Source organism: Adiantum capillus-veneris, chromosome 21, assembly GCF_014529385.1.
Source record: "Adiantum capillus-veneris isolate H3 chromosome 21, ASM1452938v2, whole genome shotgun sequence".
NCBI lineage: Eukaryota > Viridiplantae > Streptophyta > Polypodiopsida > Polypodiales > Pteridaceae > Adiantum > Adiantum capillus-veneris.
The window spans coordinates 58,070,172-58,097,314 of record NC_140951.1 but is presented as its reverse complement, the minus strand read 5'-3'; positions in this window follow the sequence as shown (position 1 = coordinate 58,097,314).

Here is a 27,143-nt window from a genome sequence, read left to right as displayed (position 1 = left end):
GACATAGCATGTGGCCATAACAATATATCTATTCTTTCTAGGAGTGACTTTCTTGAACGGCCCCATGAAATCTAAACCCCATCTCATAAATATTCCCAGTGATTGTACGGAAGTTAATGGTGTCATACTAGTTATTATTGGCCTCCCCATCCTCTGGTAAAAATCACAAGTCTTACAGAAAGCTATGACATCATCCATCATTATTGGCCACCGTAACCTTTCCTGAAGGATCTTCTTATATGTAATGTTGATTGAGAAGTGTCCTCTTGCATCTCCATTGTGAGCTTTAGTGATTATCTACATTTTTCCTCTCATTGAAACATATCTGCAAAGTCCACCATCAATTGCTAATGTGTAAAGTGCTCCATCAATGATGGTAAAATTCAAACTTTTGATAATCATTGCCTTATTCTTATTCAAAGAAAAATCTTCTCAAAAAAACTTCCTAGGTGAGGAAACTCATAGAAATATTTTGACTGTGGATCTATCTCTTCATTAGCAGCTATAGTTTGAAATAACTTAACATCTATTGGCTCATCTATTTTTGAAGTTTTTGAACAACCGTCTATGCTTCTCGAAAGGAATTCTTCTCCATAGTGTGTTTTCCTTGTCTTATGGAAAATATTAAATCCAAACTCCATTAAGAATATCATCCATTTGATTGGACTTCCTTGAGCAATGACCTTATTAATAAAAAAACAATAGAGCTTGGTGATCTACATAAACGTGAAATAACTTACCCAATAAGTAGTGTTTTAATTTGGTAGCATTGATAACCATTCTCATTGCTTCTCTCTCAGTGGTAGAGTATCCTTGTTCAACTGTATTGAACATGAGTCTGGTGAAGTGGACTGGGTATTCTTTCATCCCATCAGGCTAGGCCAGTATAGCTCCCAATACCATGCCAGAAGCATCTACATGTACATGGAAAATCACATCCCAGTTAGGTTGGTGAAGCACTGGCTTCTTGCTAATTGCATCATTTAAGAACCAAAAACTTTTCTCCCATTCCTCAATCCAAAAAAATTTGTTTCCTTTCTTGGTCAATTCATATAGAGGAAGTTCCTTAGCTGCAAACATATGCACAATAAAGTTAATATATCCCAAAAATCAACTCAACTCTGACACTATTGTGGGCACTCTAGACTGCTAAACATACTTGATTTTATCATTAGCCATTTCAATTCCATTTGTAGAAACCACATGTCCCACAAGTAGCCCCTTCCACACTGTGAATACTGATTTGAAGGGGTTCAAACAATTTCTCTTTCCTCTGCACCTCTCAAAAACCATCTCCAAAAATTACAAATGCATTTCTTTGGAGGAGAATAAATAGTAAAGTCATCAGCAAAGATATCCAAGAGCTTGTGCAAAACTAAGTAAAAATATCCATCATACATCAGTGAGGTTACATGAGCATTGCATAGCCTAGATGGAATCACCAGATGCATAAAGGCTCCCTATTTATTTAGTGATGAATGTGGTCTTGGCTTTGTCTTCACATCCAATGATGGACTGATTGTAGTCACTATATCCATCCATGAGACTATACATTTCATGGCCTACAATTTCATCTAACATCATATCTGTAAAGGGCATTGGAAAAGGATCTTTAATTTTCTAGTGTGCATTTAGTTTCCTATATTCCATGCATACCCTTAACTTCTCATTATTTTTAGGTACTACCACTACTATGGGAAAGAGCGAGTCACTACTTGCAACTTCTGTGATTAACCCAATTTTGAGAAGATTATCAATCTCTACTTTCACTTTATTGGCATAGTTGGGATTCTTCTTGTACCTTTGTAATTTGACTGGTCTGGCATTTGGCTTTAGTGGTATCCAATATTGACATACCTCTAGATCCACTCCTTTTAGATCCATGTGTTCTCATGCCAATACGTTGTCAAGGGATAAGTGTTCGAAACTTGAGCCAGATCAGCACCGAGCTGTTGGCTGTGGAAAAATGAGAGCAAAAAATTGTCACACCGCACAATACAACATCTTACTCGGTAATACTATCAACTCACAAAACTTTCTTGAAAATTGGTAATGCAGACGAAACTGATACGCAATCGAGAAGAAGTGTCGTTAACAACACCATTAAATAATGCTAATGATAGTTAAGGAGCTTAAACTCCCATTACAGATCACTTCGGGCCGTTAACGGCTCCGTAATCCATCAAGAGATAATTAGACTAATTTGCCTGCTGTGACGAGGAAAATCCTATTGTGTCAATTCTATCTGTTGGATTTTTCTTCAATCAATGTCGATGCCGAAAGTATTTCTTCTCCTATGTCTGCTTACAAGCCTTGATGATATCTCCTTGCCTAAGCCGATGAGGAATAGTCTCCTTGGTGCCTTGGTTGCAAATCCTTTGCTTGAGCCTTGCCGAGGTCGATAGAGAGAGAGCTCGCCCTTGCATAGATTAGATATTGAGAGAGAAAGATCTCCCTTGGCTTGGTTTGGAGGTTGAGAGAGAGAGCTCGCTCTTGGCTTGGTTTGGATTGAAGGTCAAGGGAGAGGGCTCTTGGATTCGAGATCAAGGGGGAGAGAGTTCCCTCTTGCTTAGCTTCGATGGATATCAAGGGAGAGAGCTCTTTCCTAGCTTCAATGGAGATCAAGGGAGAGAGCTCTTTCCTAGCTTCAATGGAGATCAAGGGAGAAAGCTCTTGCCTAGATTACCCTCTTCGTCCTTCTCTCTAACGTACATGCAAAAGTGACTCCATCTCAAGCAAATTTTTTGCTATTAATAGCTCTTTGCCTCCCCTTGAAGTAGCGCCGGCGTCACTGACGTGGCATAGGAACGGGGCTTATAACGTGGCAGTTGAATCCAGCAAGCTGCGCGAAAACCGGCGAGCCTTGTACCAAATAGGAGCGCCAGGCCGAGTTGAGGATTTTTTGCTTCATGGCCGCCCTCACTTGAAGCCCGCAACGGCCTGCGCGAGCCTTAGAAGCCTTGTGCCATCTTCTCCACGCTGCCTGCCGCCATGCTCGCTTGGCTTTCCCACTAAAACCCTTTTTTGGGTGGGTGGCCATTGATTTGGTGGGCGGCCACTAGCCCCTTAGCTTTGGGCGGCCAGCCATTAACTTAATTGAGTGGCCTAGCCACTTTGTAATGGCACCACATTTGGCACGCATGCCATCCGAAGCATTCCCAAGCATGTCCTCCGGTTCCCCTCAAGGACACCCCATTTGGCATACGTAAAGGCACGTTATTTGGCTTGCGGAATCGATCAAATCTTTGATTCGCAAAAATAAGGCATCATATTTGCATACATTCCGGACAAGGCAATGCCAAGAAGAATATCTTTCTCCTACCAGTCCTTGACTAATAATATCATCGTGAATTTTGATGTCCATATCAACATCTCGAATAATGATAAAATTACCCAGCTCAGCAATGTCGACAATTGTCATCGGCCTCAAGCCTTATTATCTGATCAAGCGGAACTCTGTTTGACGAGCCATAAATCCCTGCAGACCTCTCAAGCTGCATAAAATGCATACAAACCCTGCTGAGGCTATAAAAAATCCTAGATGGCACTCCGATCGAGCAGACCAATCTGGTACAAAGCGGACCCCCGGTGAATCTTTAACGACTAATATTTTGGCAGCCGGGACTCCGATCACTAATCTGAAAAGACCGATGCGCTCCACAAAGTAAGCTCTCCAGACCCATGCATTCATTTCAATTCTATCACCTCAGCTGCAGTGGCCCAATCCGATACGGATCTGCAATCGACTCAAACTTCAATATGCCATAACTTCTTCACCGTAGCTCCAATCGACGAGCCGTAAAGACAAGACGGTAGAGCACTTTAAGAACTACAGTTTTAGGTCATAATATTCCATCTATGCTCACTTCAATAATAACACTTTTTAGCATGATTAAGGCATGTTTTGTCTCTTTCAGCCGTGACATACATTTAGCATTGAACTTGGCCTGTTACCAGGCCCTAATCACTGTTCATTAATCCTGTAAGCTTCAAACAAACTTGATGTGAATTTTTCTAGCATCTTTCTTAGCATGGGCGCAGAGTTGCACGACATCCACCCCCTCTGAACTTGCACAGTCTCCGGTGTGTGCCAACCGCACTTATAAAGCATCATCAAGAGCATCATCAGACTCATCATCTGATGCATACATAATATTGTCTTCAGGAGGTTGATCTGTGTTGAAGTCTCCAATATTAATCTCACCATCTCGTTGCTTAAACAACTTAACTCTTTTCCCTGCACAATAGGCACCTTGAGCTCAGTGCCATCAAGCTCACATAACTTGTAGGTCGCATTATCATAAACATGAAGTACTACATATGGTCCAAACCATCGTTTAACCATTTTCTGCATAGCAGTGTACTCGTTTTCCAGGATGCTATCATATACAAGGACCCAATCCCCATCTTTAATGGCACGAGGTCGTAGTCTGTGCTTATCATCAAACGCTGCCTTGTTCTTCAGTCTTGCTTCCTTAAGCATTACTTTAGCCTATTCAATATCTTCCTGACGCCTCTCAAGTTGGTGAATGCGCAATGCAAGAAAATCTTCTATAGACATACCTTCTTCCCATGGCATTACAGTCCAAGAGATAACCGCTTCCTCTATAGGCATAATGGGTTTTTGCCCATACATTAGCTCAAATGGCATAAACCCTATAACAGAACTATGTGTAGTTCGATCAGCCCATAAAGCAAATGGTAGGAGTTTAGTCCAATCACCAATATGTCCCTGGCATGCCTTTGCTCAAGCTTTAACAATAGGCGGATGCCCTCTTTCACTTTTACCATTACCCTCTGGATTGTATGTTGTAGTGAGAGCCAATTTAATGCCCAAGCGAGCAAAGAAATCCCGAGCTTCATCTGCATCCAGCTCTCCTCTATCAGTAGTAATTCTACCAACACATCCATACCTAGAAATAACATCCTCAAGCAAGAACTTGCATACGGAATTGGTAGCTTTGGTACGCAAAGCTTTGCCTTCCACCTGATTAGTAAGATCCTCTCTTGCAAGAACAATATACCGCATCTGCCAGACACCTACTGGCATGGTAATCGGGTCCACGACCCACTTGTAGTGCATAGCAAGTGGATAGGCGGGATGCAATCCATCTCGATGTCGCACATTAGAATATTGTTGGCATACTAGACATGTCTCCACAAACTGAGCCACATCTTTATACATACCTTTCCACCAGTAACGATCCTTAATCTTGACAAAAGTTGCCCAGACCCCTCTGTGTCCAGCCCATAAACTTTCATGAAACTCTTTGATAACCTGTTGTTGAGTCGCTTTATCACAAACAACCAGCTGCGGTACTCCTTTAGAGCGTTTTGGTTGCTTCCATAAATGGCCATCCTTCAGAAAATAGCCGTAAGCTTTCTTCCTGATCTTTTTGTACTCTTGATCCATCCACCCTTCATGCTTAGTAAGAGTGCTAAGGTAGCGACCAATCAAAAGCCATTCTTCTTCATAGAACTCTTCAGAAAATACCTCAAAAGTATGAGCAATATTGCCACAATTTGCATGCAGATAAGAAGACGAATAGAACTTCAAGCCAACATCATCACTTGTGGTCAGCATCTCTTCTTCATCTTTAAATCTAGCTCTTGATAACATATCTGCAATAGGATTATCTCTACCTGCAATATGACAAAATTCAGGATTAAGAGATTTAATGTAGGCTATCCATCGCAGCATAGCAATATCCGGAGTAGAGCAATTTTCAATCATCCCTATCAGTGGAAAGCAATCTGTCTCTACCATGACTGAAGCTCTAATAAAGTATTCTTTATCAGACCTTAGAGCAGTAGCAACGCCCCAAAGTTCTCTCTTAACTTGTGGGTAGCCTCTTTGGCAAGCATTGAGCACTTTTGCTCCAAATCCAACCGCATACCCGCTACCTTCTTTATCATCTTGACCTATAGCCCAGCTAATACCTGTCGGGCTAGTGTCAACTGTTAAGATTACTGGCCTTCCGCATTTCTAGTCAACTTTCCTCAAGGTCGGATCCTCAAGGAGCATCTTCTTTAATTTTCTCATAGTTCGTGTGTGAACTTCTTCCCAAACAAATCTTTTACCTTTTCTCAACAGTTGATAAAGCACTTCTGCAACATGAGCAAAATGTGGCAGCCAAATAAAATAGAATACACCTGCACCCAGAAACCGACGAACTTCAATAACCGAAGAGCACGTTTCCTTCATCTTTTGAATAGCTTCAACTTTAGCCGGACTTGGCCTTCTACCTTCTGGACTGCAAATGTGCCCTACAATTAGAACCTCTTTGGGACCAAAAGTTGATTTTTGCCTTGAAAGTGTTAAGTTAACTTCTTCAAGTGAGGATAAAATAGCATCACAATTAGCAATATGTTGAGCAACAAAATGTCGACACCCCCTCTGATCTTTTACCCCATCTTTTGAGCCTTCCTCATAGCCCTTAATCGGTAGATCATCAATGAAAGGCATAGTAACATGTGGGATAAAGTCCCTTAATACCTTATTCATGCCGTTCATCATATGAGCTACAGAGTTAGTAGCACCCTGTGGCAGAGTGCACATCCTTACCAATCCAAGAGGTGTACGCATCGTAGTAAGATCCTTGCTCTCCAAAGCTAACTGAAATTGATCATATCTAGAATAAAGATCACCCATAGAGTAAATTGACCTACCTGCAAAAGCCTCAGCAAATTCATCCACAATTGGGCTGGTACCCACATTGCGGATTGTCACCTTATTAACAGGCTGCATATCTTGTATGAACCTTAAAGTACCATTTTTCTTCGGAACATTGAACCATCGGTTAGAGTATGGCGCACATGATGGTTCCAAGATTCCCATTTGTATCTTCTCATTAAAAAAATTGATAAGCTTTGGCAAGTGAGTTTTAGGAACCAGAATAGGACATAAGCTCCATGGCATGTGAGGAACAATGAATATAACCATAGGTGCAACAACACTTGGATCCACACACCCAATCTCACTTGGCTCAAAGGCAAAATCTTTACCATGTTTTTCGAGCATACCTTGAAAACACTTGATTTCCTCTTCATTGAGAAAACCATCTTCTCCCACCTTCAACTGCTTCAATGTCTCTTTAGTGAATTTGTGCCCAATGTTCTTAGGCTTTCTCGGCATAGGTTGTTGAGAAGCTTCTTTAATAACTTCATCACTTCCCTCTGGTAGAGGTGTAGCCATAGGTCTCACTTTCTTTGCAAACTATCTTGTACTTCATCTCTACCTGTGCTTCAACTTCTTTATCCAAGTCATCCTCAATATGCATAAGTGCCTCGTATATGTCCATTGAGTGCACTTTAACAACTTCAGTTCCACTTTCTAACCTATTCTGCTTGATATCCTCAAGCTCTGACATAGTATCAACATAAGACATCTCTTTGAAGATTCCTGATATCACATCATCCGGTTCTAGCACATCACATCTCTGCAAGTCACTTTGAATGCTTGAAACATATTGTTTCTCCCACTTAGTTAAATCATTAAATTTCCTGTAAGATACTGAACCCTCATATGTCAACCCTAGAAATCCCGAAGAGAAGGTTTCTCTTTGCGAGAACTTCCCCTCACTTGCACCACCATAGTCCCGCTTTATAGTGGCACACCAAGAAAATTTTGATCAAATCTTTGTTCTTTAAACTCCTTACGTATCTTTGGCATTGGACGATCACGTAAACTGTTTTTGTTTCTAACATGATCAACACATACAGTTAGAAATTGAGCCGCTTTCTTACCATCTAGGCTTTGAACCCTGGCATAGGCCGAGCCATCATCGAGCACCTTAGTTTCCATCTGCACAGCCGTAATGTAGGGTTGTCCTAGAATCAATGGGAGGAGGAATGCTCCTGTATAAAAAAAAAATTCTCATCACAGACATCCCCAATAGTTACCTTAACATTTGCGCATGCACCGTAAAGATCTCCAGGAAGCATGTTGGCAGCTCGAATCTGCCACCCGTGATCTACATCAATAGGCCACTTCCCCTTTTGGTGCAAATTCTTTGCCACGAGATTGATTTCCGAACCATGGTCTATGAGGGCTAAGACCGGCTCCTCAATGTCGCCAAGCTTTACCACTGTTTTTGTCGTTGCTCTTGCCCAATGAGTCCTCAAAAAGTGACTCTTGGATATAACTTCTTCATCTTCACCGTCATTAAAATGCATGTTTCTTACCTCAGGTATAATCGGGCTGGGAGCCACCATAGGCTTTGGCTCTTCTTCTTCAAGATCTGCTAAATACTCTTCATAGTCTTCCAAGATTGCTTCAATGTGACGAACCACTTGGCTTTTAACTGGATCTGACTCTTCATCACTCGGTACTTGTCGCTTCCTTTTTATAATGTCGATGATCTCTTCGTGTAACTCGTGCTTAGAAATTCCAAGAATATCGCCCAAGGTGAGCTCCACTTTACTATTTAGGATACGTTCTTCAAAATCTTTCTTCAAATCTGTAGCCAATTTAATATCAGACTTGAGTTTATACGAGGGCCCTTTAGGCTTACCTTGGTTCTTGTCCTTCGGAACCTCTTCCATAACCACCTCCAGAGCAGGTTTAGGAGCTGGCACTTCTTCTTTCTTATTGCTGGATCTCGTCTACCTTTTTGACGTCCCAACCACCTCTTCATCTCTTTTTCGCTTCTCTTCCACCATAGCTTCATTGGCTTGAGCTTTAGCAATATAAGCATATACTGAAAGAGAATCCACTAGATCGGTCCAGCCAGTAGTTTCTCGAATTGAATTACCCACCTGGCGTAACTTCCCATATGTTACCTTACCTCCTTCTACTATCTTTAAAGCATATGGCCACAACTGGCCCTTTGTATCTATACTATCATCATCTTCCTTACCACAAACTTCCAGCCCATATGTAGCTGCTTCCACAAGGGCAACATTATGTTGTATTTCCTCCACTATCTTCTTCATTCCACCTCTTCCAAAGTTCAAGCGGAGCAGTTCCCCTGTCGCCCTGAGATGAATCTTCTTGTCTTTCCAAAAAACCACATTCTTCTTATAAGCTTCATCAAACTCATTACACTCTCTCACAAACCTGTGGTCTTCACTATCGCACCACATGCATCGATCCCAATTTTTATGTGGTGGCTACTGCTGCTTAGGTTCAGAAGTAGATTCCTTTGCAACTAACCCTTCAATTTAACAGTTTTAAAATTAAAATTTAGTTCTTGAATACCTTTAGCCAGGTTGGCAAGAACAGGCCCCTCCACTTTGGGTATTGCAGAGGGCGGCTTCTCTTTAATCTCTTCTTCATCATCATCTACAACCTCAACCACGATCTGCTTGTCAACTCGCTTCTATCGTTTTACGATCATGTTCACCGCTTCAGATACTATTTTCCAATCTGATGTCAATCCCAATTCTCCCGCCGGATCCTCTAATAATTGAATCAAATTCTTTTGTGGTCACGGATCAGCAGCTTGAATAAACAATTCCACCTTTTGATCCCTCAAGGAACGTTGTTCTGCTGATGATAACTGATCAAACTTCTTTTCAAACTCTCGCAACAGTTCTCGTGCAGATAAATTTTTACCCTTCTTTTGCACCCACTTCGTAAAACTCTGTCTGGTCACCCGTTGAGAATCCTCCAAAAAATATTCCTCTTGTAGCGCCTTCTTAAATTCCTGCCAATTCGGCCCTTGAGCCGCTTGAATTTCTTTAATCCGGGCCCTAAGTTCTGGCAACGCAATCAAATGAAATCCTTCCACTGAATCCCGGTCTTCAATACCATTATCTTCCATAGACTGCTCATACAAATTGCAAAATTTTGAAATATCTCGGCCCTCAAACCGTTGCAGCTTTTCCGTAACATTTTGACGAGCTTTACGAATCCACTCTTGCAAATTATGTTGCTGTTGGGCAGCATGTTGCTATTGCATGTATGCTGCAAACTGCTGCATGGCTCCTTCTTGTGGTGTAGACATATGCTTCAACAATTTTCCCACCCCGGCTCAGTTTCGCGTCAGGTTCACCAGGTGTCGGGGGATAAGTGTTCGAAACTTGAGCCAGGTCAGTACCGGGCTGTTGGGGGCTGCAGAAAAACTCAGAGCGAAAAATTGTCACCCGCACAATACAACAGCAATTAATTACTCGGTAATACTATCAACTCACAAAACTTTCTTGAAAATTGGTAACGTCGACGAAACTGATACGCAATCGAGAAGAAGTTTCGTTAACGACACCATTAAATAATGCTAATGACAGTTAAGGAGCTTAAACTCCCATTACAGATCACTCCGAGCCATTCACGGCTCCGCAATCCATCAAAAAGAGATAATTAGACTAATTTGCCTGCTTGCTGCTGACGAGGAAAATCCTATTGTGTCGATTCTATCTGTTGGATTTGTCTTGAATCAATGTCGATGCCGAATGGATTGCTTCTCCTATGTATGCTTACAAGCCTGAGGATATCTCCTTGCCTAAACTTATGAGGAATAGTCTCCTTGGTGCCTTGGTTGCAAAGCCTTTGCTTGAGCCTTGCCGAGGTCGATAGAGAGAGAGCTCGCCCTTCCATGGATTAGAGATTGAGAGAGAAAGATCGCCCTTGGCTTGGTTTGGAGGTTGAGAGAGAGAGCTCGCCCTTGGCTTGGTTTGGATTGAAGGTCAAGGGAGAGAGCTCTTGGATTTGAGATCAAGGGAGAGAGAGTTCCCTCTTGCTTAGCTTTGATGGATATCAAGGGAGAGAGCTCTTGCCTAGCTTCGATGGAGATCAAGGGAGAAAGCTCTTGCCTAGCTTACCCTCTTCGTCCTTCTCTTCCTAACGTACATGCAAAAGTGACTCCCTCTCATGCAAATTTTTTGCTATTAATAGCTCTTTGCCTCCCCTTGCAGTAGCGTCGGCATCACTGACGTGGCACAGGAACGGGGGTTATGATGTGGCAGTTGAATCCAGCAAGCTCCACAAAAACTGGTGAGCCTTGTACGAATAGGAGCGCCAGGCGAGCTGAGGATATTTTGCTTTATGGCCGCCCTCATCGGAAGCCCGCAGCGGCCTATGCGAGCCTTAGAAGCCTTCCGCCATCTCCTCCACGTTGCCTGCCGCCATGCTTGCTTGGCTTTCCCACTAAAACCCTTTTTTGGGTGGGTGGCCATTGATTTGGTGGGCGGCCACTAGTCCCTTAGCTTTGGGCGGCCAACCATTCACTTAATTGAGTGGCCTGGCCACTTTGTGACGGCACCACATTGGGCACACATGCCGACCAAAGCATTGCTAAGAATGTCCTCTGGTTCCCCTCAAGCACACCCCATTTGGCATACGTAAAGGCACGTTATTTGGCTTGCGGAATCGATCAAATCTTTGATTCGCAAAAATAAGGTATCATATTTTCATACATTCCGGACAAGGCAATGCCAAGCAGAATATCTTTCTCCTACCAGTCCTTGAGTAATAATATCATCGTGAATTTTGATGTCCATATCAGCATCTCGAATAATGATAAAATTACCCAGCTCAGCAATGTCGACAATTGTCATCGGTCTCAAGCCTTATTATCTGATCAAGCGGAACTCTGTCTTACGAGCCGTAAATCCCTGTAGACCTCTCAAGATGCATAAAATGCATACAAACCCTACTGAGGCTATAAAAAATCCCAAATGGCACTCCGATCGAGCAGACCAAACTGGTACGGACCGGCCCCCGGTGAATCTTTAACGGCGGCTAATATCTTGGCGACCAGGACTCCGATCATTGATCTGAAAAGACCGACGCGCTCCACAAAGTAAGCTCTTCAGACCCGTGCATTCATTTCAATTCTATCACCTCAGCTTTCAGTTGCCCAATCCGATACGGATCTGCGATCGACTCAAACTTCAATATGCCATAACTTCTTCACCGTAGCTCCAATCGCGAAGACAGGACGGTAGAGCACTTTAAGCACTGCAGTTTTAGGTCATAGTCTTCCATCTATGCTCACTTCAAGAATAACAGTTTTTAGCATCATTAAGGCATGTTTTGGCTCTTTCAGCCGCATTTGACATACATTTAGCATTGAACTTGGTCTATTACCAGGCCCTAATCACTGTTCATTAATCCTGTAAGCTTCAAACAAACTTGATGTTAATTTTTCTGGCATCTTTCTTAGCATGGGAGCGGAGCTGCACGACAACGTCTTTGTACTTTTGGAACAGATCCTTGGATTTCTCCTTAATCTCTAGCTTGAGATGCTTGTTGATTTTGATCATTCTGGGATTTTCTTCAAAGGCAAAATTAAACTCTTCCACTTCTTGTTCATCTAGGAGTAACCAATTTTGGTCTCATCCCTTTTTCTTAGCCATGGATTCAACTTCTTTCTCAGTTCTAATACTAGAAGCATAATCATTGAATGGATTGCTTAATTTTAGAAGGCCAATGTTTTAAATCTCTAGTTCTTCAGCTATTGGGTTTTCTTTATTAAAAATTTTTGAACTAGTTTTCCCCTTGTTGTGGTGCTGGATGTGCTGGTGGACGTCCGTCCAACTAAATTTCCTCTCCCTAGGGTTCACCTTAGTGAAATGATATGGGTATTGTCTTATTTGTCTTTTGGATTGATCCTTATTCATGAGCACAACATAAAGATCTATTTCTCTGAGTGGGAAGATATTCATTCAGGCCATCATCTTTCTATTTTCTTCATCGCAAATTTCTTGCATAATTCCTCATGTCTCACTGCCTTGTTCTAGCTCCTAGTATTGTCAGTTTGTATATGAATTCTTCTTCTGTCTAACGGGCTCAAATTGGGGATTGCTAGATTCAAGCCCTTGTCAGTGTCATCTACCCGTGCGGATATGCCCTATGGCATGCATGCAAGACTAGATATGGGTGAAGTCTAGCATGCATTTTGCATGGGAAGGTTGTCTCCTCAAGCTTGTATATATGTAAACCGTTCGAATAATTAAATATAGAAATTGTTCCTTTTTGCATTGATTCGAATCTCTCTCTCTCTCTCTCTCTCTCTCTCTCTCTCTCTCTCTCTCTCTCTCTCTTTCTTGTTCTCTACACATGCACACTTCTAAGCTTGACATGGATCTTTAGCTCCACACATTGTAGCTGCCTCGCCCCAACAACTGGTATTAGAGCCCAGGTTGGGTAGACCTACAAATTGAAGGCTTGTGTTATACAAACATCCCGAGAATCGTTGCTTGCATAGGAGACCTTGTCTTCCTCGGCCTACATGATTTTGATCATGACCGCCAAGAGAATATCCTCCATGGCCTGAGAGCAAACTTTTGACATATTGTGTCTTGCTAAACTCCCCTCCATAGCTCGTTGCGAGTAAATTTTTCCATCCATGTTGCTCGTCTGACCTACAGACCTATAGACTTTTATACATATATATATTCACACTCTTTTTAAAATTGTCCACCTTGAGCCCTTGACTTTAATCAAGAGCCCATTCACACCCATCACCGCCTTCTTTTTGTTGTCAATAAGCAAAGCGGCAAGTAGCTAGTAGAAGTTCTTTGGTGGCCATTGTGGTGCATTTCAAAATGCTTCCTCCAGGTTCACAAAGGGTTGGCAAACAAAATGTAGCCTCTCAAAATTCCATTTAAACGAGAGACCAACAAGTGGTCCAAAAAATCAATGGAGGTATTTAACATCATGATGGTGCTAATAAGTAGTCAAGACATCTTGGACGATGTTCAAAGTATTTGCGTGCAAGCACTTCGCCATGAAAACTTTGAAGTTGAAGATTCAAATATGGCTTCCAAGACTCCCAAAGATATTGACATTCCGACGGATTTTCGCCCACTACAAATACACATAAGATTTGATTCAAGAATGTGGTACACGACGTTGCAAAAAAAAATTACCAGTCAAGTGTCATAGGTCTGTTATAGTTTTATCAATTGCTAGTTATTGTCATTTCAAACTTTTGTACATGTTATAGACACTGCCTCAAAGAAAGTGGTAAGATCTCCCATTTCTGTTTTGGTCTCAGAACTTATGTTGTCTCACTTTAATAGTTGTTTGAGGGAGGTGCACACACACACCTATGTTGTCAAGAGGGGGGGGGGGGGGGGTCCTTCTACTCATAGTTTCAGGTGATTGAACTCTGTCATAGTTGGTATCAAGTCTGTTGGAAGTGGTTTGGGATTTGGTGGAGATTGTTGGGTTCAAGATGGGAATTGTTGGGTTCAAGCCCTTATCAGGTTCGTCTGCGGAAATATTCCCTACGACATGCACGCAAGACTAGTTATGGGTGAAGTCTAGCATACAATTTGCATGGGAAAGTTGTCTCCTCAAGATTATATATGTGTAAACCTTTCTATGATGCCCCAAGGAACTACCACTATAAGTGGTACTTAATAGTAGCAACGCTCGTTGTGTGACGCTCAAATGTTAAAAACCACGGAGTCGCTATAGGCATCGCTATGAGCGTCGCTAAGTTACTTGTAGCTTAGCGACGCTCATAGCAACGCAGTCAGGGCTAAAAACAATAACGGAGAGCGTCTGAAAACTCAGATCTCAGATCTGAGTTTTTAGCGCGCGCTCAAGCAAGCAAGGTAATGCGCGCTCTCCCTCTCTCTCTCTCTCTTTCTTCTCCACACACACACACACACACACGAGGAGAGGAAGGAGAGCCAGGTATGCTCCTTCCCTCTCCTCACTCTCATGTTCCCTTCCCCTCTTTCTCTATCCCTCACACACACACACACACATTGTGTTTTTGAGAGAGAGAGAGAGAGAGAGAGAGAGAGAGAGAGAGAGAGAGAGAGAGAGAGCAAGCATAAACAAAAAACGCACACACACATGCATAAACAAAGAATGCACACACACATTGAGAGAGGAAAAGAGAGAGAGAGAGAGCATGCATAAACCAAAAACGCACACACACATGCATAAACAAAGAATGCACACACACATTGAGAGAGGAAAAGAGAGAGAGAGAGAGAGAGAGAAAGAGAAAGATATAAAACAAAGAGATAGATAGATAGAGAGAGAGAGAGAGAGAGAGAGAGAGAGAGAGAGAAGAAGAAGAAGAAGAAGAACAAGAGAGTCTTCACATCGTAGGAAACTATCCCAAGAGACCTTAAAGATCTAGTCGACAGGAGTTGAACTCAAGACTTGTTATTCATGAGAGAAATTGCATAACCAATCTATCACACTTTGGTGATAGAAAAGTTATACCATTTTTCTCCTTTTTTTTATTGGCGTGCACACACACCCACACACACACACCCGAGAAGAAGAGAGTTTAATTTAACGTCGTAGGAAACTAGTTAAAGAGACCTAAAGATCTAGCCGACGAGGAGTTGAACTCAAAACTTGTTACTCAAGAGGGAAATGGCATAACCAATCTACCACACTTGGGTGATAGAGAGGTTATACCATTTTTCTCTTTTTATTGGCACACACACACCCACACACACACACACAAGAAGAAGAGAGTTTTAACGTCGTAGGAAACTATCCCAAAAGACGTTAAAGATTAGGTTAGATATAGACTTACGTTAAATTAGATTTAGGTTTATTTAAGTTAAATTAGATTAAATTTTGGCTTATTTTTAGTTAGATTTACGTTTGATTAGATTTAGGTTTATTTACGTTAGATTTAGATTTACGTTATATTAGATTAGATTTATGTTTATTTAGGTTTATTTACGTTAGATTTAGATTTACGTTATACTAGATTAGATTTATGTTTATTTACGTTATTTACCTGTTATTGAAGAGGGAAATGGCATAACCAATCTACCACACTTGGGTGATAGAAAGGTTATACCATTTTCCTCTTTTTATCGTTTAAGATAAGGTTAGATTTAGATTCACGGTAGATTAGATTTTGGTTTATTTAAGTTATATAGGATTAGATTTAGGTTTATTTTGAGTACACCGAAGGAAATTCTACAGCTAGAGAAGAGGCAAAGGGGTTAAGATGTTAAGATGCTAAGATGCTGTGATATGCTACAGCTAGAGAAGAGGCGAAGGGGTTTTGTCCACTACATGCACTATCATGTAGACGTGTGTGTGTAGATTTCTTGTACCCACAAATATAGGCATTGACCAATAAAGACGAGATTATAACCCGATGGTTCTGATCTTCGTGCACCTCTAGACCGAGGTGTGCGGGGATTGGACATGAATAGAGAATGTGAGGTAGTTTACAGTGTGAACAAAGAGAGAGAGAGAGAGAGAGAGAGAGAGAGAGAGAGAGAGAGAGAGAGAGAGAGATAAAAGACGAAGAATGCCAATAGAAGATTAAATTTGTTGTCCAGGTTATAAGATTTTTGCCCTCATTATGAGTAGTGACGAGGATGTGGGGCCGTCCAACCGAAACGAGGATGTGGGGCCGTCAGCGAGGATCTTATGTCCTTGTAATCAATGCAAGCATGATGTGCAACGGACAAGACACGTTTCTTTGCATCACGTTCGTGAATTTGGCGAGTTCGATCCATCTATTATAGATCGAGTTGTTGCCAATTATAACTCGTAGGACTCTGACAGTGGCCAACAGGAAGCAATCTTGCAACCCAATAGACGTGTTCGCAGGCGCTTTGGTCAAGCAGCATATGTGCGGCCACAAGATGTAGCCTCTGAAATCTCGGGGGATGATCATGCAGACCACATTCCCAACGAGGTATTGTTTGAGCCCGAGATTGATGAATGATCGAGACGATCATGGATTCAGAAAGGTTTATCTATGATGATATGAAAAGTGAAGCCGATACGCCATTGTATAATGGAGCAAGTGTGTCTAGATTGAAAGCACTCCTAGTTCTTCTCAACATGCAGGCAAAGTTTGGATGGAGTGACACTAGCGTCATAGCGCTTTTCAGGTGATCTATTACAATTAGTTTACCTTTATAAAACTCTAAATGTATAATGACCTGATAGATTTTTACACAATTGTACCGTATTTTTATGTTGTGTAGATTGCTCAAAGAGCACATACTACCAGCTGATAATGTGATGCCAAATTCCCGAGAGGAAGCAAGAAAGATTTTGCGAAACTTGGGGATGGATTACAATTCGATCCACGCTTGTCCTAATGACTGCGTTCTTTTCAGAGGGGAATACATAGACATGGAGAAGTGTCCGAAATGTGATTCCGAGAGATATTGAGTAGATCTCCACGGAGAAAAAATTCCGCAAAAGGTTTTGCAACATTTTCCTCTGCTTCCTCGCATCAAGCATTTCTTCGAATGTAAGTCCATGGCCGCCCTAGCATCATGGCATGAGGAGAATAAATCTTCGGATGGTGTGCTACGGATCCTTGCAGATTGCGCAGCCTGAAAACATATAGATGGAACATGGTCGGATTTTTCCAGGGAAGCTCGAAATTTGCGCTTGGGCCTGGCTATGGATGGCGTAAATCCATTTGGTCAAAGATCAACATCTTACTGTGTATGGCCCATTTTCATCGTCAACTACAACATTCCCCCGTGGTTGACTACGAAGAAGGGGCACCTATGGCTAAGCTTGATTGTGCCGGGGCGATATAAAGTGAATAATATGGATGTGTATCTTCGTCCACTATTGGAAGAGCTACAACAATTGTGGATTGGCATAGAAGTGGTGGATATGAGCCGACACACATGTCGAGGGAATGCTTTGATCAGAGGCATTCTAATGTGGACCATGCATGACTATCCCGGACTAACAGAATGCTCAGGTGATCTATTTACACTCCTCAGTCAGACACTGTAAATCTTGGTTTTTCTCAAGCTGATCTATTGTCATGTGTATACATGCAGGGCTTCAAGCAAGCGGATACAGAGCATGTGTCACATGTGGACCTAGATTGAATGCACGTAGGGCGCCCTCATTGAAGAAGCAAATCTACGAAGGTCATCAAGTGTATCTTCCAGACAATCATGTGTTACCCGATGACTTTTTGGGAAGAGAGCCATCGAGGATGTCTGCACAAGCATGGTTAGAGCAGAAGGAGATGTGTGATGACAGATTGCCCCTAGGGATGAAGAGACTATCTCTATGGTACGAGTTACCATACTGGCCCCGACTCATGATCAATCACTTGCTCGATCCAATGCACATATTCAAGAATGTGGATAATATACTATAGGATCATCTGACCGGCAAGAAAGATACTTTGGGAGACAGGGTTGACCTTAGAAATGTGGATCGTATGGAGCAACATTGGCTGCAAACAGCGTCCGATGGATCGCTAAAACTCCCTAACGCACTGATGGACGCAAAGCGGACCCCGAACCCCGACGGCCTCTAAAACACCGGGGCCGAATGGCGCACCTCGAGCATGTCATGGTAAAGCAAATAGACGGCACCACCTAGCTTTGCGCGGCTAGCACGCAAACCACGGTGATATGAACACCGCAAACTTACACACCAAGAGAGAGAGAGAGAGAGAGAGAGAGAGAGAGAGAGAGAGAGAGCGAGAGAGAGAGAGGGAGAGAGTAGCGAGATTTGAAATGATGAAAACCCTCAGGGGTGTGAGAGAGAATTATTTTTGTAGTATTTACAAATGGCATGCCGTGGTGGTAGAGAGGTAGGGAGAGGAGGTGGTGCAAACTACTTGGGGCTGACGGGAGGAAAGCGAACCCCGAACCCCGACAGCCTCTAAAACTCCGGGGGACAAATGGCGCGCCTCGAGCCTGTCACGGTAAAGCGAACAGGGGGCACCACCTAGCTCTGAGCGGCTAGGACACAAACAACACACCACCATAACAAAGTTTTCATCCAAGAGAGATGGATGCTTGAGAGTAATGGTGAAGAGGAAGGGGAATGAGATCAAGTTAGAGAGAGAGAGAGAGAGAGAGAGAGAGAGAGAGAGAGAGAGAGAGAGAGAGAGAATATAGCGGTTTAGTACTTAGGCACCACAGAAGGATGGCAAATCCGCACACCCTTCACACATACACAAGCTCACTCCAAACACAAGACTAGGTGGCGATTCCGCACACCTCACATGGGCAAAACATTGCAAGAAACATACTCACAAAACCTCAAGCTTTATTTAGAGAATAAGGCGATGAAATGGGGAGCAGAGGGTAGGGGAAAGAGAAGGGAGAGAGTGGTAGAGCACATGGAGGATACGTGGGAGCTGATGGCGAAGACTCACAGGAGGGTTATGTCCATCATCCTTCATTTAGCTTCCCTTCATCTTCCATAGCCCAAGGGTGTAGAGGTCATGCTCAAGTCGAGCATGGTGACTGCGGTGATGGTAATGGTGTGGGTGTGTGTGAGCGCGCTAGGCACACACAGTGCATAGTGTACTATCTGGTGATGTTGTGTGTGTCTTTAGTGTGATGGTGACCCCTTTTCATATAGGGGAGGAGGGGAGGATTTCTAGAATTTTAGAAATCAAGGAATTATTATCTACACCGGCCATGTGACTGTGGGCCCCACTTGTCTGGCTGTGTGTATATGCGCCAGAGTAGCAGTCTCATGAGAGAGAGACTAAGAGAGAGAGAGATGGGTGGATGAAAAAGGTGAGCGAGATGGAAAATAAGTAATTACAAGAGGAAAGAGAGAGGAGTGTGTACAGAGGTAAATCTGTGTGCAGATGTGTGTGTACACTAGAAAAATCTGGTAACCATCATGTAAAGGTGGGTCTGTGGGCAGCTTTTTCAGTAGAACTGAGTGTGTGAGTGTGCGGGAGGCCATTTTGCTATAAGACAAGAGATATTTAGAATTTTAGAGAGAGAGAGAGGGGGGTATTTGGATCATGGGAGAGTGTAGGAGAGAGAAAAAGGGGGTGGGGTATGCTATTTTGGAAGATAGGAGAGGTGGCATGTAACAAAGAACGTATTATAGGTGAGGACAGGGGTGGGGTAGCTTGAGGGGAGAGAGAAAGGAGAAAGGACAAGGGGAAGAGAGAGGGGGTTGACCTTTTGAGTGGAGGAGAAGAAAAGGGACACACAGTGGGGCAACAGTGAAGAAAAAGGAGGCAGGGTGGAGATGGGCTGCCCCGTAGGCACGATGTGGCCTATTTTACCTTTCTCTCTTATTTACATACTCATACTTTATTTTTTCTTAATTTTCCAATGCCTTTTATCACTCCCTCCCTAAGAGGGGGTTTCCATGGGGCGGGGAAGAGAGAAGAGGGGTATGGGAGCCTGGCTTGTGAAAAGCCCCCATCATTAGCCCTCCCCTTTTGGCTAGAGGCATTCATGCTTCTAGCTCTAACTCTGATTCTTCTTTCGCTTAGCTGTAGGAGCTGATATCGAGTTGCCTTGTGAACTAGCCATTCCATTTGGCCATTGGTGAGATTTCTGGGATATTCATGAATTTGTAAACAGGTCCGAGTGATAGCCTGTTCCTTGGAATAGTCTGAGTTGATTGAACAGGAATCCCATGGCTTCCAGAACTCTGTGCCAGTGTCCTCCTAGATCCCAAGTGAAAAATAGGATCATTGTCTGCAGTGTCCGGACAATAAAATTTGCATGCCAAATTGGACCAAATTTGTAACCACCAGTAGCGAGAGGGGAAATGAGCATCTTGGCTCCTGCAAAGACAGAACTGAAAATTATGATTCCCAAGAGTGTACCAAGAATCTACCATATATGGCCGCCTTGTTGGTGTGGTGAGCTCAAGTTGTCTTCAGAATCCTGCTTACTGCCATGACTAGAAAAAACTGCAAGCATATCATGATTCTTTTGGGTGTGCTCAAACATGTCAGCTTCCTTTACTGATGCTAATAGCAAGCCACCTACCTTGCGGCTTAAATACAAGCGTGATCCACTTACCTTTCTCCAAAGAGAGGATGCCCTATTTGTAAAAAATTGTACCAAATTGAGAATGAGGCCTTCATTCTTGCATTCTATTAGCCTTTTGTCTATCCATGGCTCCTTAGCTCTTATCTCCATGCTGTCTTATCTCTATATGTTATAGCGGCTAGCCATAGCCATAGGTTTGATGTGTCCCATACAAACACAATGTTGTGTTGTGGAGGAGTTTGGAACATCCTTAAAAGGTTGGCAACATATTGATCATCAAACTTACTCTGAACACCCTCACATAAACTGGAGGCATTACCCATCTCCAAGGATAAAACATCTTTCAGTAGACTAGAGGCATTACCCATCTCTAAGTCTATAACACTACACCATAAATTCTTGCTCAACTGCCAAGCCTTTGGAGCAATATCCAACTCCAAATCTTCAGTCATACTTACCTCTTCGTTATCGTCCTCTAGTGAAACTGCCTTGATGAAGGATTCCTTTAGCTTGCTACAGTGTCCTGGGTCCATGCTGGTGCACAAGCTTCCATTTTCAAAGCCCTCCCCTTTGCTTGATATGTTGTCCATCTTCTGCAAAGCCTTGCTAGCAGGCTGGTCTTCCTCTTCTCTTGTATCTTTCATGCCCTTTGCATTCCTCTTACTCTGACAAGGCCTAATCAACACTTTACACCTTCTTACCCTTATTGCCCAATGCTGTCGATTGATTGCTTTGGTGCCTATTTCATCCAAGGTTAAAGATGTACTCACATTTGTAACACAATTTTCTTGACTTACCTCCCCCACCTGGGTAGCATCTTTTGATTCTTTAACCTCTTGTTCCACTGCTTCAATTCTTTGAATAGTCTTCTTACTTGATCCTTCTTCTGTTACACTCATCTTGACCTCTTCTGCAAGACCAATGATACTTGGTGTGCGGGTACCAATTGGTGGTGGGCGTAGGATGATTGTAAGTGGTGATTGTGGTGGTGGTTGCGTTGGTGACTGGCGTTGAACTGGTGTGGTTAGCTGTGGTTGAACCGCTGGTGGTGGGATTTGAATAGGTGGGATTGGTTGCCTAGGTGGTGGTGGTCTTGCTCTTGGTAGAGAGATCTGATTGTGTCTCCCTCCTAGAGTGAAATTCTGCCTCCTTGTATGTGGACAATAGTACATTCCATGGCCATCTTCCCCGCAGTTGTAATAGTGATACTCCATGTTTTGTCGTCGTGCTCTTCCAGGGTCTTGATCTCTTTCTTGACTCCTCCCTTGCTGTATTAAGTGGACAGACAAATTCTGCAGTTGGTCAGTAATATGGGCCAACATATCCTGTTGGTCATCTCTTACCCCAAGAGCCGGTGGTGGTGGTGGAATGGTGGTTGTCGTAGTTGCTGGTCAACGCGATGTTCCTGATTCTGTTGACTTGGTTTCTTTGGCTTTCATTTGCATCTTCTTGTCCTTAAGGCGAGCAGTCTCAACGGCTAACTCGTACGTATCCGCGAATCTACCTTTCACCTTCTCCTTGAGAAGCAGCCCCATAAGCCATGCGTGAACCGATCTTCTTTTAGGAAATCCGGTGCAGCTTGCCCCCTTGCCAGTGAATCAACCCATCGTTCCCACAAATCCACAAATTTGGACTCATAGGTGGCATATTCTAAAAGACCCTCCTGCTTCAAGTCTCTCAACTTGTCCCACAACTTTTTTGAAGTGGTACCTCCCCCAAAGCACCTCTTAAAAGTGGTTTTTAAGGGCTCCCAATCATCCTTTGTTGCTTGTGGAAGTGCATTGTACCATGATCTAGCTTCTAGCTTCATGAGATGCTTAAAGATTCTAACTGATGATCAGCTTATTACATGGTTTTATGGATTGCGTATGACATACGCTTAGGAGATGGTATTCACATGATGCACTACTTCGTTCATGAAACAGTTCCTGTACTCATTCTTGAGTGGATAATAAACTAAGATATCAAGCCAGAATTCCTCTTTTGGTACTCCAAAGGTTTTGACTCTGTTTGCTGGGATCACATTGGTGACCTTCTCCAAGAGCCAGTCGTTGAGGGTTTGATTGGTGTCGCCTGAGACAGTCAGGTCCAATCGTGTAGGCACCAAGTAGAATATCTCCACCACCCTCAACTCTTCTCCCCAACGTATCTTCTTCAAATCGATAGCTAGGTATCCTAGCTTCCGAGCGTTGATGTAGTAAACCCCTCCTAGAAATGTCCAATCAAGTTCCCATCCTTTATCAATGCGAGTGGAGTGTGGCGTATGAGCATTCATCAGTATCTCCATGACATCTCGCCTGAACTGGTAAACTGGGGATCTTCGAGCTTGCTCATAAATAAGCTCAAACACTTGGAACTTCTGATATTCGAGCACGGGGTCTTCGTGCAACACCAATGCAAGGAATTCGGATCAACTACCTATATACTTTCAGTTCCTTATTTAAATATTCAAACAATACGACTTTATTTCCCAGCCTAACCTAGGCTTAGCTCTGATACCAGGTGTGAGGTCCCCACCCCACCGTATCAACCAGCAGATTTGATGGTGAACCTGGTGGCCACTAGATCTATTGTGGAAGCAAAAAAAATGGTTCAGGGTTCGACTAGCGGACGATCTCTCATCACAAGGTGAGTCAAGTTCGAGCCTACTAGCAGGGAGATCTATCTCCACCTCGCAGGGGAAGCATACTTAAACTATCTAGCGATCCTAAGACCCACCTTCCAAGAGGAGAGAAACCCCGAGCGCCTTTTTCCCCATGTTTCAGAGGCACGTACTCTCGAGATTTCACCGCTCTAGGGGCAATGAGTATTACTAATATCAAAGTAAGCACTATGGGGATAGAGAGTTCCCGACCAATTGGGACCACCCATCTCGTAGGCGTTGGCAACCTGAGCCAAGCCCCCACTTTCCACCCCAATACTCACACTTCCTTGTGTGACCTAATTACTACCACAAAGGTTGCTCAACATAAACATTCCTTGTTTTAATTCCGAAGCACATTGTTCCTAAAGACAGCCCTTCAAACAGTATTGCAAACAACACCAAGGCCGTATTGTAGTAAAAATTCTACTCAAACTTATTCATTAAAATTCCAATGTTCTAGAGGTACAACATCCCCCCTCCAGCGAGATTTCACTCCTCCCGTTGTCGCCTAGCTGCCCATACAACTAGGTATGTCCACTCCCACCGCATAGAAAGCAAGACGTGGGTTCCCACCGCATAGAAAGCAAGTCGTGGGTATCCACCGCATAAAAAGCAAGTCGTGGATTCAAGAGCCCTTAACGAGGAACTCTACCCCCTGTGATCAGTAGGGGGGTCAGGACTGATTCAACATTGGAAATAAAATAAACATGTCGAGCTAAATTTTCCCTAGCAGACATTCTTTCCTCTTGCAAATAGCATACCCATCAAACATTTCCTTCCTACTTTAGAACTTAATGTACAAATGAGTTCAGTGCCGAGGTTTCTGTCGGATTTCTCCAACATGTTCTTGGGGATATGTTCATTCCTAACTAGACGTGTGCAATGTTAATTCAAACGACTTGAAAAAAAAATATGACCTACCTCTTCCATTTCTTCGTCAATGGCCCGGGAGATGGCCGGTATTTGTTCATCCATGGGAGCTTTTCCCTTTCCGTTCACCTTGCTTGTTCCTGCCTCGTGGTCGTGGGCTCCACCAAAGCGAGTCCTCTTAACCGGGGCCATTTTAAACTCACTACTTTGAATAATTAACTTGGAGAAAAGAGCTAAGGTCCGCAAGCGTCATAACAAACCAATTGATAGATTAGCAACATTAAATAATCCCTCCTATATGAGAGGTCTAGATTTTTCCATATAGCAATCATTATGGATGACACATAATCCTATGGGAACCGGCTCTAAAGATAATTACTCGGCTTACATGATTAAAAATAATAGGATTTCACTAATGGAATTACCAGAGAGATGAATTAAGCATGATTAATCTCTTTCCTAGCAATAAGAGGGAGTTGAATCACCGCATGCATAGGTGTGAGAAAAACCACCTCTTAGAGACTTAATGACAGATTAGTCTTCCCTTAATTATATCCTAATGCATAAGAGAAATGAATCTAATTCAGCTACAATATTAATGAGTGATAGAACGAATGATTCTCATCAATCTACACAATTACCAGCTTACCGATTAATTACTATGCTACCTAGAGAGAGAAATTCTAATAATCATGCACTAATCATTAATCAAGAGTGATGAATGGCTAATAATTCAGCTATGGGATGATGATTACATAATAGAATATGGTTAAAGAGAAATTAGAGAGTAATTATAGAGAATTACGACTAGGAATAAGCATAATAGACGATAAATTTAGATGGTAATGAAAAGGATTTGCAGAAAACATTATTTAAACTGTGGTTACCGTGACTAAGGGCTGATAATCCTCTCGATTCTCTGATTTAATCGAGTTTCTTGAGGCGAGAATTCGACAGCACCTCTCTCCTTGCTTCTCCTTCAAAAGGTGTGTGTACCGGCAGCACCTTCCCAAGGTGTGTGTGTGTGCATTGGGTGTGTGTGTGAGCATGTGTGTAGGCCTCTAAATAGGCTCCTACAGGCTGAAAATCGACCAGCCTTGCTAAATGCATCTGCAGGAGCACTCAGTCTCTGCATTGGCAAGTCTAGTTGCCTACCCACCAAGTGTCCAATTGGTTTAGTTAACTGGTTCTCACACTTAGTTGCAAGCTTGGAAACTTCCCAAAGACTCCCACAAGGCAAGAGGGTGCCCTCTATCTGCTAAAGCTGGTCTGGAGTGGCCTGGAATTTGTTCCCACACAGTCCCGGGCTCCGGTGTCTCCCTGCTCAATTTTTGGAAAAATTGATTTTAGGCTAAAACGGGTCATACGAGTCGGATTTTGATGTCGTAAATTGCTATACGGAGCTCTAACTAAGACGTACTGGCCTGAGTATGTGCCATATTTAGCAGCCCCCTCGAGGTCCGAAATTGCATTTTTTTCAAATTCGGGGTACGGTTGTAGTTTTTTGAGACGGTCAAAACTAGATGGGTCGGGCGACCTAAAACTTTCTATTTTGGAATTTTTTTACAAAAATTATTTTAGTTCGCATTTCGAAGCTTTAAAACATTGTGAACATCATGGGACTGACAGAATTTAGAAAACTGCTAAAAATAGTAAATTTTTCCATTATATTCAATTCACGGTACAAGGGTGCTCTTATTGATCGGGGTCAGAGATCTTATAGGAGCAAAGCGAACCCCAAACCCCGACGGCCTCTAAAATGCCATGGGCGGAATGGCGCACCTCGAGCTGTCACCGTAAAGCGAACAGGGGACACCACCTAGCTCTGAGCGGCTAGGACGCAAACAACACACCACCATATAACAAAGTTTTCATCCAAGAGAGATGGATGCTTGGGAGTAATGGTGGTGAAGAGGAAGGGGAATGAGATCAAGTTAGAGAGAGAGAGAGAGAGAGAGAGAGAGAGTGTATAGCGGTTTAGTACTTAGGCACCACAGAAGGATGACGAATCCGCACACCCTTCACAAATACACAAGCTCACTCCAAACACAAGACTAGGTGGCGATTCCGCACACCTCACATGGGCAAAAAATTGCAAGAAACATACTCACAAAACCTCAAGCTTTATTTAGAGAATAAGGCGATGAAATGGGGAGCATAGGGTAGGGGAAAGAGAAGGGAGAGATTGGTAGAGTACATGGTGGATAGGTGGGAGCTGATGGCGAAGACTCGCATGAGGGTTATGTCCATCATCCTTCATTTAGCGTCCCTTCATCTTCCATAGCCCAAGGGTATAGAGGTCTTACTCAAGTCGAGCATGGTGACTGCAGTGATGGTGATGGTGTGGGTGTGGGTGTGTGTGTGCACGCTAGGCACACACAGTGCATAGAGTACTATCTGGTGATGTTGTGTGTGTCTTTAGTGTGATGGTGACCCCTCTTTATATAGGGGAGGATTTCTAGAATTTTAGAAATCAAGAAATTATTATCTGCACCGGCCATGTGACTGTGGGCCCCACTTGTCTGGATGTGTGTATATGCGCCAGAACAGCAGTCTCATGAGAGAGAGACTAAGAGAGAGAGATGGGTTGATGAAAAAAGTGAGCGAGATGGAAAGTAAGTAATTACAAGAGGGAAGAGAGAGGAGTGTGTACATAGGTAAATCTGTGTGCAGATGTGTGTGTACACTAGAAAAATATGTTAATCATCATGTAAAGGTGGGTCTGTGGGTAGCTTTTTCAGTAGAACTGAGTGTGTGTGAGTGTGGGGGAGGCCATCTGGCTACAAGACAAGAGAGATTTTGAATTTTAGATAGAGAGGGGGGTATTTGGATCATGGGAGAGTGTAGGAGAGAGAAAAAGGGGGTGGGGTATGCTATTTTGGAAGATAGGAGAGGTGGCATGTAACAAAGAACGTATTATAGGTGAGGACAGGGGTGGGGTAGCTTGAGGGGAGAGAGAAAGGAGAAAGGACAAGGGGAAGAGAGAGGGGGTTGA